This window comes from Dermacentor andersoni, chromosome 1 (genome assembly GCF_023375885.2).
Source record: "Dermacentor andersoni chromosome 1, qqDerAnde1_hic_scaffold, whole genome shotgun sequence".
NCBI lineage: Eukaryota > Metazoa > Arthropoda > Arachnida > Ixodida > Ixodidae > Dermacentor > Dermacentor andersoni.
The window spans coordinates 145972531-145991420 of record NC_092814.1 but is presented as its reverse complement, the minus strand read 5'-3'; the positions used below and the strand labels follow the sequence as shown (position 1 = coordinate 145991420).

Sequence of the window (18890 nt, the reverse complement as noted above, 5' to 3'; positions counted from 1 at the left end):
ATTGAACGTCTTCATAAAACTGATCTACTTCCTCATCGTCGTGACTGGACGTTGGAGCGTAGGCTTGTACTACCTTTAATCTATACCCCTTATTAAGTTTGATTACGACTACTGCTACCCTCTCATTAATGCTGTAGAATTCGTCAATGCTGCCCGCTATGTCCTTGTGGATTAGGAATCCTACCCCGTATTGCTTCTTATCAGGGAGACCTCTATAGCAGACGACATGGCCGTTATTTAGTAATGTACAAGCCTCACCAGTTCTTCTAATATCACTAAGGCCGATAATATCCCAAACAACGTCTGATAGTTCCTCAAAGAGTCCTGCTAAACTAGCCTCACTCGACAGAGTTCGGCTGTTAAAAGTTGACAGGGCCAGTTTTTATTGGCGGCCTGTCCGGACCCAGAGATTCTTAGTACCCTCTGCTGCATTACAGGTCTGACTGCCGCCTTGGTCAGGTGCTCCGCAGCTGCTGGGGACTGAGGGCCGTGGTTTAATTGTAGACATCATCAGGGAGGTTGTGGCCGAATACTCCACCAGGTAGGCCAATTCCTGTTCTGGTGAGGGATGTTAATATAGTAAGTATAGTTAATTGGACTTTTTGTAAGCGTTAAGAGGAAGCTTTAGTTCGGGCCCAACTCCGACGCGGTTTATTCAAATACATGTAAAACGCAAAAATGTTTTTCTGAGATAACTCCTGGACCGATTTTAATGAGATTTGTCGCATTTGAGAGAGAAGGTAAATTCTAGTGACTGTTGGAAGCGGAATTTCTATTTAGGACCTGAATTTTATTAAAAAGATTTTCAAAAATTCGAAAGTTCGGAAAAAATGGAAGCACAAAGTTTACAAACTAATAACTCTGCATCAAGAACCAATATCGCGGTTCTGTAAACAGCATCCACTAGGTCATTGAACGCGAACAAATTTGATATGTCATTTTATATCTTACGTGAATTTGTGACGTTGTGTACAAGCTTTGTGCAAAAGCTGTATTTCCCTATTGCTGAATTTTTTCAGATTCATGTGTAACATATCACTTTTATCCGCTTTAGGTGTTAGTATTAGATGCAATTCACATAATTATGATATAATTTTTCATTGTTGAGTTACAGAGTTGTAAACTTGATTGTTTCGTTTTCTGAAAATTTTTGAAATTGGTACTTTTGAATAAAAAAATGACGACTTAAATAAAAAATTCAAAACCAACAGTCACTAGTTTTTCTTTTAAATGCAACAAACCTCGCCAAATTTGGTGCAGTGGTTGCCGAGAAAAACGAATTCTCCTTTTACATATATTTAGACAGGAGCATCCGAGCTAAAACTTCCTCTTAAAGACATTTCGACACATTTAGAATAATTGAGTTGCATACTCCAGGCGCTGCACCAATTAAAGATCGATGTTAAGTAATTGGTAAGAGCAATATGCCCATCCTCTGATTTAACGCTATCATGTATAAGGCTGTCGTCCGCGAAAAAGCGGCAGCCGGCCTGAAAGTCGAATCTCAAGTCATTCAAGAATATGAGAAAAAGCAGGGGAGTGAGGACAGGTCCCTGCGGAACGCCGGACAGTACTGCAATATGGGAAGACCTGCAGGAACTGACAATATGAACAACTTGGCTCCTGTTCGACAAATAACAGTCAAGCCAGCGCACAATTTGTTCATATTTTAATAAGTGTAGGATTTTCTACATTAGTTTGTTATTCGTGGCGCGATCAAACGCCTTCTCGAAATCCAGAAAAAAATATATCTAGCTGTTCATCTCTGTCCAAAGCTGCAATAAACTCGTTTGTTGCATGAATCGGTTGAGTAACTGTTGACAGGCCCCTGCGAAAACCGTGCTGAGTTTCAGAGAAGTTGTTGCCCTCTAAGTGCGTAAACAAGTGTTTTAAAATGGAATGTTCCAGTACCTTACTGTAGGTGCTTTATAAAGAAACAGGTCTATATTTGGCAACGGAAAGCTTATCCCCTGATTTGAACATAGGAATTACCTTGGGTAGTTTCCAATCATTAGACAGCTCTTCTTTGAGTAAGCTTAAATTAAATATAACATACATATATTTGGAGAACCACTCTGCGTACTTGTAAAGAAATTCATTGGGAATATCATCTGGTCCAGTGGACTTTTTTGTGTCTAGATTAAGCAATGTGGCAAAGATGCCCTCTTCAGTAATCATTATTTCTGGGATTTCGATGGGTGAGGTTTGGAAATCCACGGCCTCGTCACTGCGGGTGGAAAAGACCGAAGAAAAATAATCACTTAATACTGCAGGCACATCAGCAGACTCAGGTACGACCTTGTACTTTGCGCGTATATTTTTCACAGGGTTCTTCTTCTCTTTAAGATGCCACCAGAATTTTTAGGGTTCGATGTGATAAAGTTGTACCTCTTAACATTAAAGAAGTGGAATTTGGAAGCTTTAATTTTAGCCCGCAAGCTATGGCGAATAGACAGGTAGGTTCCTGGGACAGATTTAGAGTGAGCACGAGATAGTCGTTTCACTCGACGTTTTAGCTGAAGCACCTGACGCGCAAGTTGTTTTTTCCATTTTTCTAAGTCTTTGAGCAACATATTTCTTTATACACGTCAGCGCGGTGTTCTTGAAATGAAACCACAGATCGTTAACACTTGACTTACCCTCCGTACTTCTAGTAACATTGTCGTCATAACCTACTTCGAGGCTGCCTACTATGGTTTCGTAGTGAGCTTTGTTGTAATCAAGAAACGCTTTGAATGACACATGTGGGACACGACAGAGCAGTTGGCTCCTACAGAAAACTGCTTCATGATCGGATATACCCGCTACAATCTCAACCGTATATCCTAGCTCGCTGGCTGCGTCGGAAACGAAAACACGGTCTAGACAAGAACTGGTAATATTTGTTATTCGTGTCGGCATGTGCACAATCTGTTTCAAATCGAAAGAAAAATAAATATTTATAAAAGCGGGGCAGCTCCTGATAGAGAAGGGGCGAAACATTTCTTTGAAACATTCACCATGTGTTTCGCACCACCACCATGGGCACGTATGGTTGTCCATTGTGATCACCCGGCGCTCAAGGCACTAATGGGGTATGGGCCAATCACGAACCATTTTATCGCATGTGGAGAACCGTGCGGATTCGGCCTGCAATATCTTAGTGACTGTCAGTTGAAGCCTTTACCACGTTCATAGCTTTACCTTTACGGTGATGGATTCACGTGGTTAGGTTACATAAACCTTTAGATAGATAGATAGATAGATAGATAGATAGATAGATAGATAGATAGATAGATAGATAGATAGATAGATAGATAGATAGATAGATAGATACTGAGTTACTGTGGTGGCTACGAACTGTTTCTAATCAGCACTACCCATATCGTACGTATTATATACATATATATATATATATATATATATATATATATATATACAAAGTGTTTCATTCAGCGAACCCTTTCAATTATATTTAAAAATTGCCTGTGGCCACAAATTGCCACAATTCTATTCCCTGAACTGGTCTACTCGAAGAGGCGGACATTACTTTCACAAAAAGTGAAATGCATAATTGACTAACTAGCAAAAAATTGATAATTAAGTTTTAACTAATGGCCTTATGGCACATATTCCAATTTACAAATTCTAGCGTGTGCCGCTGCAAGGCATATCCACTTGAAAAGAATCGTGTGAGTATTTATGAGATATGCGCCGTCCAATTTGCGGTAAGAAGGCACTATCGTTCCACATACTTTCCTAACAAAACGTCGTTGCATTGAAGCACAAAAGTAACTGGAGCGCCAGTGCATTTCTCCGCAAAGTTCGAGAATTAATATCTTAAAACTGGTGTCATCCTGTCCATTCGTTCCAAGTTGCGAACTCCCCGGCTAGAATTAGTAAAGTGCAATATGTGCCATAAGGTAATGATATAGTGTTTTTGTTAATTAGTCAATTATGCATTTCAATTTCTTTCCCAAGTAATGTCCGCCTCTTTGAGTAGACCAGCTCATGGACTAGAATTATGCTATCTGCCACAGGCAATCAAAAAAATTTAGTGTTCGCTGAAACACCCGGTATATATAATATATTCAACTTCTTTTTATATTCCTTTTGTGTGTGCGCGCTCCTCGAAAGGCTCGAATGGCCTTCCCGCTGGCGCCATGCATCACTCCAGCTCAAACCGCTTCAAGGAAAACATTCTACATCTTCTGCTCTGTTGTCCACCCTATTGTCCTCCCTAATGTAACTATTGTCCACCCCTAATGTAAAACCCCTAAACCCTATGAAGTATTACGTGTTTTGTACATATTATTTGAGATGACCACGAGGGTGTAACGAGTATTGGATGACGACGACTGCATAACAACGACTGTGTGACGACAATGGCGTGACAATGACGGCATGATGACGACGGAGGGACCACAATGGGATGACGGTTCTGAAATATTGCGGATAGTATAACGACGTTAGCCTGACGACGACGGAATCAGGACAATGGTATGACGACGACTGTGTGACAATGATGGCACGACGGCGACGGCGTGAGGAGTTTTGGATGACGACGACTGCACAACAACTACTGTGTGACGACGACGGCGTGACAACGACGGCATTGACGACGACGGGGGGACCACAATGGGATGACGGTTCTGAAATAGTACGGATAGTATAACGACGGTAGCGTGACGACGACTGTATGACAATGATGGCATGACGACCACGGTGTGACGAGTATTGGATGACGACGACTGCATAACAACGACTGTGTGACGACAATGGCGTGACAATGACGGCATTGACGACGACGGCAGGACGACGATAGCACATACCCAGAGGCATGATGTGACATAGCCAGTGTCATATACCCAGCCGCAAATACTCAAGGGAACTGTAAACCGCACTATCTCCAGGATAGACGCACCACTGTGGACGGAGCGAACGGCACAAAACTGAGCAACGAGCTAAGAAAAGCTAACGCTATAAAAACAAGAAAGAAAATTACATCACACTCTCATAACAAGTCAACAGACTAAGAAAAACAAGGAAAGGAAGGAAAAATAATTGCATGCATAAGCGCACGTGACGCTGAAGCGCAACTGGCGCTCCGTACGTTAAGCTTATCGTTGTGAAACCCGGTGTCCCTCTCCGCTTATTGAAGGAAACATAATACCGAAACTCGTCTGGCGACAGGATTCGAATCGCCGAACTGCACGTACTGAACACGGTAACCACTGAACCTGATCCATTGCCCAAGTGCCCACAGTTCTGTTTTATGCGTAGTGGAAACTGCACGCACCTCTTATGCGCCAGCACTCGCCAGGCGACATACGGCCTATCGGGATTGAAATAGAAGCGCCCTCATGATAAAGAAACACGGCGCTTGAAAATATCTTGTTCGTTATACCAAGAGAGCTTCCATTTCTCACTCTCTCTCTTTGGCTAGACGACTAAGTACTGGCAAGCTATGCGTCCTAATTGGGGCAGAATATATATCTCTGTCGCTTTAATAACCGCGTCATGAGTGGCAGTAGGCGCTCAATACCAGCGCACGCTGGTATTGAGTCAGTGAGCTTTGAGTAAACACATAAAAAAGCATACTAATCGCATTTGGGCTACTTTATACAATAATCAAAGCGCGACCTTGGGTCAGCGAGTGCGTCTGTGCGCGCGCGCGTGTGTATTTTTGTTTGTGTGTGTGTGTGTGTTTGTATTGTCCTTATTCTCCAGGTTTCACTTGCACTCTTAGCCCAATCAAGTCTCGCGCCCAAGGGCTCTGTGATCAGCGCGGCAAAAAAAAAAAGAAACATTACCTTGTCGTCTCGTAGGTACAGAAACAATTTCTCTGAGGCACGGCTTGCAATCACGGCGGGAGCGATTGCTCTTAATCAGGGCCGGCATACACGGCCCGGACCTCTGAGCACCCACACACAGCTTCGACATTCGAGACATCCAAGGAAGTTCGCACCCACCGGCCCGGTCGCGGGCACGCTGGACGGCCAGGATTTGCTTTTCTAGAGCGGGGCTACGCAGATGCGAGTCCCACTCCTCCTTGGTGAACTTGGGGTATGTCGACCCGCACTCCCAGAGCATGTGAGGTAGAGTGGAGGTCTGGCCGCAGGACGGGCAGGCGTCGTCGCGATACACGTCGGGGTAAGCCTCGTGGAGAGCGGACAGACACGGATATGTGCTGGTCTGTAGGAGCCTAAGCGAAACGGCTTGCGCCTTATTCAACTTGGGGTGAGGGGGTGGAAAGACCCTTCTGGACATGTAGAAATATTTAATAATCTCGTTGTGAGTAGCGGGAGCGTCCCTGTGACCGTAGAGAGAAGGGGAGTCAGTGCTCCTTATAGAGGAAGCGCGGTCGGTGAGGTCACGCGCAGCCTCGTGGGCAGACTCATTGAGGTTCGGGGGAGCACCCTCGACCGATCCTACGTGAGCGGGAAACCAGTGAATTGAATGGTTTGTGAGAGCATGTGGACTCGAGCCGCTAAGAAGACGAACAGCTTCCTTGGCGATGCAACCCTTCTAAAAAGCCCTAACTGCCGTTTTGGAATCACTATAGATTTCGGACCCACGACCGTCTAGCAGGGCGAGGGCGATGGCGACTTGCTCGGCGACTCCGGGGTCTGAAGTGCGAATCAAGGCGCTATTGGAAGTGTTTCCGCTCGAGCCGACCACAACGACGGCAAAGGTCTTCCCGTCACTGTACTCCGCAGCGTCGACGAAGCTTGCGCTAATGTCGTGTCGCTTGATCTGTTTGAGGATGGCTGCTGCTCTGGCCTTGCGTCTGCCCTCGTTCTGGACGGGATGGACGTTTCGGGGCACAGGGGCCACTACGAGCTTGTCTCGAATGCACCTAGGGATCGGGATACTGGCCATCGAGAATTCCGCAGGGTGGTAACCCAGCTCTTCGAGGATGCGTTTACCTGCTGCTGTGGTGGCCAGGCGACTGAGTTGCGCGCGTTCTTGGGCTTCGGCAGTCTCCTCAGCGGTGTTATGTACCCCCAGCTTCAAGAGATCCTCGGTATGGGTCCTGATGGGTAGCCCGATAGCCCTCTTGACTATATTGCGGATAAGAACGTTGAGCTTGTCTCGCTCCGCTCTGAGCCAGTTGTGTATAGAAATCGTGTACGCGAGGTGGCAGAGTACGAAGGCATTGATCAGCCTGAGAAGATTCGTTTCCTTCATGCCGCGATTCCGGTTTGCGATTCTGCGAACGAGGCGGAAAGCGTTGTCCGTCTTTGCGATGATCTTGCGGAGAGCAGTTCCGTTCCCGCCGTTGAATTCGACAAACATGCCCAGGACCCGAATAACGTTGACCCTGGGTATCACTCCCCCGTCACAAGTGCAAAGTCTGATGCTGCTTTCAGAGACTGGCTTCCAATCTTTGGGTCTGCCTCCCTTCTCTTTTCTGTAAAGTAGGAGCTCCGACTTGGCGGGGGAGCATCGAAGTCCGGTGGGGCGGAGATACTCCTCGATCACGTCGATCGCCTCCTGCATGGCTTCTTCAACTCTGCCCTCGCAGCAGCGGGAGCACCATATGGTGATGTCATCATCGGCGTAAATGGTGTGCTTGACGTCCTCGACGTGCGCCAACCTCTCGGAAAGACCAATCATACAGATGTTAAACAGTGTTGGGGAGATGACGGCGCCCTGAGGAGTGCCCCACCCTCCCAGGGGCACATCTGCGGAGCGGAAGTCTCCAATGCGAAGCTTGGCCTTCCTGTCAGTTAGAAAAGAGCTGACGTAGTTGTGGAATCTGGAACCGAGACCCAGGTCTGAAATTGTCTTGACGATGAAGGTGTGGAGCACGTTGTCGAAAGCCTTCTCGAGGTCCAGACTGAGCAGAGCCTTGACGTCTCTGGAACGGCCATCCACAATCTGATGCTTGATTAGTTTCATGGCATCCTGCGTTGAGAGTCCGGCGCGGAAGCCGATCATGTTGTACGTGTAAACCTCGTTGTCTTCGAGGTACCCGTTAAGCCTGTTCAGGACGACGCGCTCCATGACCTTGCCGGCGCAGGAGGTCAGAGAAATCGGCCTCAAGTTTTCGATGTTCGGGGCCTTGCCGGGCTTGGGAATGAGCACCGTGCAGGCCGTCTTCCATTCCGCAGGTACAATGCCGCTCTTCCAGGACTCGTTTATCTTGTCGGTCAGAAAGACAATCGACGTGTCGTCGAGGTTTCTCAACATTCTGTTGGTGACTCCGTCCGGACCCGGCGCAGACTTGCGATTGAGCGCGAAGATGGCCTGTCTGAACTCGGCAATGGAGAAGTCTTCATGAAGCTATGGGCGTGAAGGGCCTCGGTAGTCCGGGAGTTGGGTCGACGGATCTCCGTTGCGACGGACAGGCAGGTACTTCTCTATGAGTTTTGCGACGAGTTCATCGACCGTGTTAGACCTGGTGGCTTCGTGAAGGGCCCGGGCCGACGTATGCCTTTGATTTGACTTCGAGCCGCTTTCATCGAGAAGGTGCTTCAGCATACCCCAGGATTTGCCGTTGCGCATCTGTCCGTCGATGGATTTGCAGAGCTCGTCCCACTGCTGCTGCCATAGCGCCTTGCAGTGATCATCGATGACCTTGTTGAGCTCCGAAATCTTCTTTCGGAGTCTGCGATTGAGCCTTTGACCCTTCCATCGGTGGAGCATGGCGGTTTTGGCCTCGATCAGGTGGGCGAGTCTGCTGTCCATCCGCTCGACGTCGAGATCTGTTTCCACTTTCTTGGTGGCCGCGGAAGCGTCGTTCCGGATGCATTCACACCATACTTCGAGAGTGGCGGGTGCCCTGGCTCTCCCGGGTTCGTCACGAATCTTGCGAAAATGGTCCCAATCGATGAACGTGAATTTCCTGACCCTACTCCGAGACACATTGAAGTTGGTCTCGAGAATGTAGTGGTCGCTGCCGAACTCCATAGCGGTGTTCTCCCAACCCACGTCCTCGATGTTCCTCACGAAGGCGAGGTCGGGTGTCGAGTCCCGGCTGATGGAGTTGCCAATGCGCGTAGGAAAATTCTTGTCAGTGACCAGAGTGAGGTCCATATCGTTGGCATCTTGCCACAGGCTGCGCCCCTTGGTAGTGTCGTAGACATAACCCCAGATGCCATATGGTGCGTTGAAGTCGCCGACGACGACGAAGGGTCGAAGGCCGGCCAAGTCGGTCGCCTTCTTGAGAATGGTCTTGAACTGCTGGAGCGAGTCTCTGGGGTTGCTATATATATTGAGGACGAACACGCTGTTTCTGCGCTGATTCCGCTGCGGAACGTCGAGCAGGATCTCAACTATGACATATTCGATTCTACTACTCGCCAGCTTGAGGTCGTGGGTTATATGAGTTAGCCGTTTATCGATCAAGGTGCAAATCCCTCGCCCCCCGGGCCGGCCCGAAACGGCCCTAATGTTTCCTTTAGAGCAATGACCTGAGGTTTCGCAGCAAAAGACCTGAAAAACTGCTGCAGAGGGGCTTTTTTGTTAGAATACCCTCTGCAGTTCCATTGCCAAATGCGAAAACTCTCTTTGAATCTATCCATTATGGCTGACCTGACGGACTACCACCTAACGGGGCAGGAGCGCATGACACTTCCGAATGAGTTTTTTGGACTTAGTTGATAACCATGAGAATGATGAACTTGCCTTCATCGTTGTGCATCGTTCTTCTATCTCATCATCACCCCTCATCCAGCCTTTACGTAGCCGTTCCCCCCTCCCCCTGTGCAGAGTAGCAGGCTAGAGCGCGCTATAGCTCAGGTCGACCTATCTGCCTTCCTTCGAACAATTTATCTCTTTGTCTCGAGTTCTATATAGTCAGTATCCTGAGACACTCGTCACCACTTTGCTATGCCCTGCGCTGATACGTATGGTTTAAGAAGGATATCGGTCAAGAGGGAACAGTGGCGAGAAATGCAGTTCCGGGAAATAGGAGAAGATACGGTGCCCCTCAACGAAAGCTCGCGTATTCCTCAAGGTGAACTCGGGCACGGCTAAGCTCACCCGTTCCTGTTTGCCGCATATGAACTTTTTTGTGTGTGTGTGTGTGCGATAGCAATTATATCGACACTCCAGCCGCATTTCTGCCGTCTGCGTCGCCGCTGCCGTCGCCGTGAGGTTCCGTATAAATCCAAGGCCGATGAAGTAGTCACCGCGCCCCGTACGCTGTATGTGCGAGTGAATGCTTGCGAGGGTGAGGCCGGCGATGGCGGCTCAATCTCGTGCACGCAACGGAGGAAAGTGTGGAGGAAGCTCGGTCCTTCCGCCGCGCGCTATAGGCTCCGGGGGAAGGATAGGGAGGGGGCGTTCTACTCCGGTCGGCCCGGGCGGCCACGCCCGCCCGGGCCGACAAAACCGCCTGCGAAAACCACCTGCGACGGGGACACAGTCCACCGCACGCCTAGCCGCGCCACTGGCTGCTCGAGGCACTTTCCGTCTATTCGAGGGCTTCTTTCACGTTCGGAAAAACACTTTTATGCAGTACGTATTGAGCAACAGAAAGCTGTACCGTGAGCTTTTCATGCTGCTCTACAATTTTCTCATTGGCACTTTTCATGTAACTATAATATTTGAGAAGTTGATTAGTTAAGACTAATTACGTAATTAAGCAGAATAAAAAAAATACTCCGAGTAACTCCAAGCGACGGCAAACCAAATTACCTCGGTTCGGTCCAGCTATGTGGCAGTTGGATATTTTTAAATTTTGGTGCATGATATAGTTGGGACACCCTGTATAGAGCTGGACGCATAACATTTTTGCGCGCTGTCGCGGTGCCCCTCAGGAGGTCAACACGCTGCGCACAACGACGGTGCAGCCTTTCGCACGGTTTGGCCGTCTACAAAAACAAGTGTCGCGAAAGCGCAAAATAGCAGTGAAACTTGCGGTAAAAAAAGTAAAAATAAGAAGCAGACAACAGTGTCCTGTTAGTAGCTTTATTTCTTCTTTTCTACTGTCTCAGCAGAAAACTCGTATAAAATTCAAAGAAATATTGATTGATGTGAATAAATGTCCTAAACCAACACGGCGTCTCTCGTTGCCTCCGTGTTGGAAATTCTCTACCAGTGGAGGTCTTTAACGTGCACGAACATTTCGGCACACGAGCGTTCTTGCATTAAAAAAAAATTAAATTATGGGGTTTTACGTGCCAAAACCACTTTCTGATTATGAGGCACGCCGTAGTGGGGGACTCCGGAAATTTCGACCACCTGGGGTTCTTTAACGTGCACCTAAATCTAAGTACACGGGTGTTTTCGCATTTCGCCCCCATCGAAATGCGGCCGCCGTGGCCGGGATTCGATCCCGCGACCTCATGCTCAGCAGCCTAACACCATAGCCACTGAGCAACCACGGCGGGTCGTTCTTGCATTCCACCACCATCCGAACTCGGTGGTGGTGCCCAGTGTTACGGTTGACGTCTAGCACCCCGTGCAAAATCGATTCTCGACCACCATGCCGAATCGAAACAAAGTGACTTCCTAATTCGCCATGGTTGTCTCGAATGTATGCCGGTCTGGCGGACACCCCGCAGTGTTTACAGGCCCCTTTTGTGTCTGTGCGACTTTAGAGGGACCCTTTCCTCGAACTGTCAAGCTCTACAGGAGAACTTCCGCGAACCAGCAAAGCGCGAAAGAGAAGGATAAGCGTCTACGATCCCGGGCCTGCGGCTTGGTATCTACGGAGGCGGGACGCTCTTTCCTTGCGTCGGCTTGGTATCTACGGAGGCAGGACACCCTTTCCGCGAACCAGCAACTAGCAAAAGAGAAGGATAAGCGTCTACAATTCCGTACCTGCGGCTTGGTATCTACGGAGGTGGGACGCTCTTTCCTTGCTGCAGGCTTGGTATCTACGGAGGCGGGACACTCTTTCCTTGCGTCGGCTTGGTATCTACGGAGGCGGGACGCTCTTTCCTTGAGTCGGCTTGGTATCTACGGAGGCGGGAGGCTCTTTCCTTGCGTCGGCTTGGTATCTACGGAGGCGGGACGCTCTTTCCTCGCGTCGGCTTGGTATCTACGGAGGCGGGACGCTCTTTCCTTGCGTCGGCTTGGTATCTACGGAGGCGGGACGCTCTTTCCTTGCGTCGGCTTGGTATCTGCGGAGGCGGGACGCTCTTTCCTTGCGTCGGCTTGGTATCTACGGAGGCGGGACGCTCTTTCCTTGCGTCGGCTTGGTATCTACGGAGGCGGGACGCTCTTTCCTTGCGTCGGCTTGGTATCTACGGAGGCGGGACACCCTTTCCGCGAACCAGCAACGAGCAAAAGAGAAGGATAAGCGTCTACAATTCCGGACCTGCGGCTTGGTATCTACGGAGGCGGGACGCTCTTTCCTTGCTGCAGGCTTGGTATCTACGGAGGCGGGACGCCCATCCACAAACCAGACTCTGTGCCAGTCACGTGACGTCGACGGGAGCAAGGTTCCTCCCACAATTGTAGAGAGCCTATTTAAGGGGCTCCGAAATGTACTTTTAGAACACTTCGTTCTCTTCTTATCATCTTTCACCAACCTTTGAATAAACCGTGCAAGTACTAGAAATCGTCTCGTCCTTGCCTGGTCGCCATGGTCTACTGGATGCCTGCAGCCCGCCGACAACGCCACGCTACCCAATAGTAACGTCGGTCGAGCTTCGATAATCGAACGTCGCTACAAATCGGCAGCAGCACGATACGCTACCCTGGAGTACGCAACACCAGGCATGTATAGAAAGGGATATGCGCTGAACCATCGCGGTGCATTCATTCAAGCAAAGAAGGCGTTTTCACGTTTTGTGCGGACCTCTCCCCAAAACAGCTATCACGTTGCTTACATTCAACCACTCTATACGTGCAGTGTGATACATAAACGGCGTGATTTCATTGCGCTACACTCCTGGAAAGTGGTGATTAGCAATACTTTTATTTCAAAGGGTGACTCTTGAGCCACTTTTCATAATGGGTTGAAGGGACTATAGATGAGCTGCATTTTGTTCTGAACGCCTGTTTCAGGGACGGTGGACAGCGGTGACCCGAGCAACGTGCGCGCCACCGCAACGCACTGCACAGTATACACTCAAGGAGCCACGCCGGCGTGCAATGCGCGCTCCTTGAGCGGATTGCTATAGCGCGATGATTCTATATTTTCATTTATTTCGGAATACTGTCAATCCCGTCTTGGGATTTTTACAGGAGAGGGCAAATCATACAAATACAGGTTCAGTGCTAATATATATATATATATATATATATATATATATATATATATATTGTTGTAATCGCACCGCTGGCACGAGTTGATGGGGTCTAGGTGCTGACGCCCGTTATTGCCAATGGGTCGCAAGCCCCAAGGGTAGCGTTGGCCTGGCGGCCTGGGGCACTGGAAGCATCCGAAGGTCCCGGCAAAGCAAGAGAAGACTGGTAACAGAACAACTTGTTTATTCTAACATAGCAAAAGAGCGGCCGGTCAGGTCGACCGAAGTGGAGAGACGGGAGAGCACGTAACTCAACAGTACAAATCGGAGCCTCTCTCCTGGCGTCCGGGGGCAGCTGCTCTTATACCCTCGACGTCGCGGTCCAAAAGAGAAGGTCACGGGATGAAGGTCACGGGATGAAGGTCACGGGACGGCGGAGCATGACCCCACGACGGCGCGAACTGTCGAGCCGAGACACCTGCTGAACCGAGTGTAGTGACGCATCGCCAACCTTCACTTGGGGAGCTCCGCTCCCCTGATGCCGCGCTTTGACAAGCGTGGGCACAAACACACACACACACACGAAGACACGTGGCACTGAAACACGCCTGGACACGCTTGGCGGGTAGGCGTTGCGGCGGCGTCGGACGGGCCAAAATGTCCGCCGCTTTGAACAAAGCCCCGGCGTCCGTTGCATCCGCGCCGGCATTACCGCGCGTTGTAGGCGAAACGTAACAGACCGCCCCGCCGGGGGAAGGAGATCCCGAAGGTCAGGGGACTGCATCCGCTGTCCGGAGGGATGTCGCTCGATGATGCTCATAACCGAAGTTGGGCGTCCTTGGGCGTTTCTTGAGCGCAGCGCACAGAGAAGGCCTCGTTCTCACGTTCAGGTGCACACAGGACACTGCAAAGTGACTTCGGGAGAGTTGACATTTTTGTTCTCGTTTCCGGCAAGCGTTAGAACCACGCCAAAAGTCAACCGCTCAGTCAGCAAGCACGGCACAACCCTCACTAAGCCCTGCCAGGCTCTTTCCCCTTTTTTACTGCTGCCTAGTTCCTTACAGTAGTTTAGCAGCACTCAGAACGCGTCCACAAATCGAAAAATTGCACTAGAAAGCACATCATCACTTTGAAACACTACACAAAAGCAATAGGTTAAAAATCCTGCCTCAGGAAGAAAAACATCAGTAACAAGCAATTTTGAGGCTGATTCCCACGTTAGGGGCTTCGACTTAAGCCATCGGCGTTACCGTTGAGACTCCCCTTTTTGTAACGCACCTCAAAGGAATATTGTTGCAAAGCGAGGCTCCAGCGCAGGAGGCGGCCATTTTTGGGAGAGATGGTCTGCAGCCATTGGAGAGGGCAGTGATCCGTCTCAATGATAAACCTCGAGCCAGCTAGGTAACATGACAATTTCTGAACGGCCCACACGATACACGCACACTCTTTCTCGGTGGTGCTATACGCCTGCTCACGACTGGTCAGCTTACGACTAGCATACAGGACGGGGTGTTCTACTTCTCCATTTTCCCGTTGGCACAGTACAACGCCCATGCCTCGCTCACTAGCATCACACTGAACAACGAACCCTTTTGTGTAGTCGGGCGATCGTAGCACAGGCTGGCTTGTTAGGGCGCTCTTTAGGGCGCTAAAAGCTCTTTCCTTCGTCTCATCCCAGACGACTGTTTGCGGCTCTGTCTTTCTTAGAGCATCCGTCAAGGGAGCCGCGATATCAGAGTACCTGGGGATGTACCTCTGATAGTAGCCGGCGACACCTAAGAACGACCGAATATCGGTCTTCGTGCGCGGTTGCGGGAAGTCTCGCACAGCGGCCACCTTTATTTCAGAGGGGCGGCGACGACCCCGACCAATCACGTGTCCGAGGTAGACAACCTCGGCCTGTGCTAACTGGCACTTGGGAGCCTTGACTGTCAAGCCCGCATCGCGCAGGCGGGTTAGCACTGCCCGCAAGTGGGCCATATGCTCAGGCCAGGATGCGGAGAATATCGCTACGTCGTCTAGATACGGTAAAGCGAATTCTTGCTGTCCCCGCAACACTTTATCCATGAGGCTTGAAAAGCAGTATGGCGCGTTCTTCAAACCAAAACTCAAAACTTTAGGACGGAATGTCCCCATTGGTGAAATGAACGCCGCATACCTACTAGCCTCTTCTGTAAGTGGAACCTGCCCATAACCCCTGACAAGATCTAGGGTGGAAATAAACTGAGCGCTACTCACTCTCTCAAGGCGCTCCTCGATGTTAGGGATCGGATAAATTTGATCCTTAGTGATGGAATTAAGCCTGCGGTAGTCGACGCAAGGACGAGGTTCCTTGCCCGGTACCTCAACTAAAATCAAAGGGGAGGTATAATCACTCTCACCCGCTTCAATAACACCGAGCTGTAGCATTTTCTTTACCTCAGCCTCCATAATATCGCTCTGGCGGGGTGACACCCGGTACGCCTTGGATCGTACTGGCTCTGGGGAGGTAAGTTCTATGTCATGAGTAAGGACAGAAGTCCTACCAGGCCTCTCAGAGAACAGACCTTGAAACTCTTGTAAGAGCTGGTGTAGTTCGGTTTTCTGCTCAGGCGACAGCGATGCTTTACTTATTAAGTCACTAATGACTTGATCGGTGTCTTTCCTGTTCGTCACTGAGCCTAGTCCCGGAAGCTCGACCGGAAGCTCTTCTAACTTTCCCGCATCGGGAATTTCCTCTCCAGTATCTGGTGCCTTTAACGCTACAGGCTCAATTTTATCCCGTTCGGGCGTGCTCTGAATACTAGCTTGCTGCGCCTCTGACCCTTTTTCATCGTTCAACAACGTCGGTCCCGCAACTACCGCCTTTGCAGCGAGCTCCCGAACCTTCGATCTGGTTAAGGCCTGAACGCTAGCCTCACCAAACAAAAGCCCCTCCTCGCGCAGGAGGTGATCGGACCTGTTTGAAAATAAGTACGGGTACTGGGGGGGCAGCATAGATGACACTGCGGCCTCCGTCTCAAGTGCTCCGAAAGGTCCTTCAATAAGCACTTTTGCTACCGGCAGACACACGCTATGAGCTTCCACTGCTTGCTTGATCCATGCGCACTCGCCCGTGAACATATCGGGTTCTACGTAAGAGGGGTGAACTACATCCATTGTATCTGCGGAATCGCGAAGCACTCGGCACTCTTTCCCGTTCACGAGGAGGTCTCGCATGTAAGGCTCGAGAAGCTTCATGTTCTCGTCAGTGCTGCCTAATGAAAAAAACACGACTTTTGGTTTTGTTTCTGGGCACTGCGCCGAAAAGTGTCCCGGCTTCTGGCACGTATAACACACGCGCACTTGCCTCATCTCGAACCGCTTTCCGCGTTCGGCTTCGGCTGCCGCCGTCTCCTCACGTTCGGTCGGACACTGCGCCGAAAAGTGACCCGGCTTCTGGCACGTATAACACACGCGCGCTTGCCTCGTCTCGAACCGCTTTCTCATGGGCGTGAACTTCGGCCTCTCAAACTTAGAGCCAAATTCACCCTTTTGACCGTCCTTAGCTCCGCGAGCCCGACGCGTCACAAACTCCTCGGCTAACTCAGCGGCTCTAGCCACCGTACTAACGTCTGGCCTATCCAAGACCCAGTACCGCACGTTCTCAGGTAACCGACTATAAAACTGTTCTAGCCCGAAACACTGCAGAACTTTCTCGTGGTCACCAAACGCTTTCTCTTCTTTGAGCCACTCCTGCATGTTTGACATAAGCCTGTACGCAAACTCTGTATATGACTCACTTCTGCCTTTCTCATTTTCCCGAAACTTCCGACGGAACGCCTCCGCTGACAGCCGGTACATTTTTAGCAGACTCGATTTCACTTTGTCGAAATCCTCTGCCTCCTCTCTCTCCAAGCGAGCGACTACGTCGGCCGCCTCGCCGGGTAGCAAAGTGAGCAAGCGCTGTGGCCACGTTTCCCGAGAGAACCCCTGCTTCTCGCACGTTCGCTCAAAGTTAACCAGGAACAAACCAATGTCCTCTCCAAGCTTAAACGGCCGCATCAGGTCAGTCATTTTGAACAATACTCGTTCTCCTGCACCGTGTGCCTGACTTCCATTACGAGCGCGTTCCATCTCTAACTCGAGACGCTTCATTTCCAAAGCGTGTTGACGGTCGCGCTCTTCTTTTTCTTTCTCTTTTTGTTCTTTAAGTTCGCGCTCATCTTTCTCTTTCTGTTCTTTTCGTTCACGCTCATCTTTCTCTTTCTGTTCTTTAAGTTCACGCTCCTGTCTTTTTGCCGTCTCCCTCTCCTCAATGGTCTCAAGGCATTCCGACAGCTCGTCATCCTCAGCTTCTAACTCAAGAATAGCCCTTAGCAGTTCTGGTTTTCTGAGTTTGTCTGAGACATCCAGACCCAACTCTCTCGCAAGCTCCAACAATTTTGGTTTGCGCAACGACTTCAAATCCATGGCTGCTCTGAATGCTGCTTTCTCTACTGCCTACTATTGTCTTGCCGCAAACTAACCCGGTAGCAACGACAACCACAATTACCAGCTCTGTTTCTAACACTAACAAAAGCCTGGCAAAACTCAGAAGAAGAAAGTCCCGCACTCACCAAACCTTGCAGCCAAGACTTCCGCGCAGTCGTTCCGCTGCAGGCAACCAGTCATCACACAGGGCTCGTTGCGCTGCTCCCGGATGGTCGTTGTGCTGCTCAGCATACAGTCAACCGCATCTCTTCGCTGCTGGCCTCCGTTGTCGCGATCTCACCGCTGGCAACCAGATGTTGGAATCCCACCGCTGCCACCAGATGTTGTAATCGCACCGCTGGCACGAGTTGATGGGGTCTCGGTGCTGACGCCCGTTATTGCCAATGGGTCGCAAGCCCCAAGGGTAGCGTTGGCCTGGCGGCCTGGGGCACTGGAAGCATCCGAAGGTCCCGGCAAAGCAAGAGAAGACTGGTAACAGAACAACTTGTTTATTCTAACATAGCAAAAGAGCGGCCGGTCAGGTCGACCGAAGTGGAGAGACGGGAGAGCACGTAACTCAACAGTACAAATCGGAGCCTCTCTCCTGGCGTCCGGGGGCAGCTGCTCTTATACCCTCGACGTCGCGGTCCAAAAGAGAAGGTCACGGGATGAAGGTCACGGGATGAAGGTCACGGGACGGCGGAGCATGACCCCACGACGGCGCGAACTGTCGAGCCGAGAGACCTGCTGAACCGAGTGTAGTGACGCATCGCCAACCTTCACTTGGGGAGCTCCGCTCCCCTGATGCCGCGCTTTGACAAGCGTGGGCACACACACACACACACACACGAAGACACGTGGCACTGAAACACGCCTGGACACGCTTGGCGGGTAGGCGTTGCGGCGGCGTCGGACGGGCCAAAATGTCCGCCGCTTTGAACAAAGCACCGGCGTCCGTTGCATCCGCGCCGGCATTACCGCGCGTTGTAGGCGAAACGTAACAATATATAAAGAGTCAAAAATTAAGGCGAAACATGCAATACACATGACATTAATAAATAAAACTGATGATGGCACTTGAATACAGTAATTACCCTGAGAGGAACACTGTAATATAAAATTATGAACAAGGTTATGCTGAGAGGAATGTAAGCACACAGCTTTCAGCGAGGGTAATAAATTTGTCTATGGTGCGCTGGGCCGTGACTGAAGGATGCAAGCGATTCCAATCTCGGACAACTTGTGGAAAAAAAGAATATCGAAAAGTATTACTGTGACAGAAATATTCTTCAAGGGTGAGTGCATGCTTGTGACGTGTTAGCCTTGTAGTGT

At 50.0% G+C, this 18890-nt stretch overlaps 1 long non-coding RNA gene across 1 annotated transcript in view; it reads left to right on the top strand.

Annotated features, from left to right (window-relative positions):
- The first annotated feature begins 474 nt into the window (after window positions 1–474).
- The window catches only part of LOC129388003 (uncharacterized), a 71053-nt gene continuing 52637 nt past the window's right edge, over window positions 475–18890 (top strand). The window contains exon 1 of the long non-coding RNA XR_011892211.1: window positions 475–541. This is a non-coding gene — a long non-coding RNA (uncharacterized lncRNA). The remainder of the gene's footprint in view (window positions 542–18890) is intronic.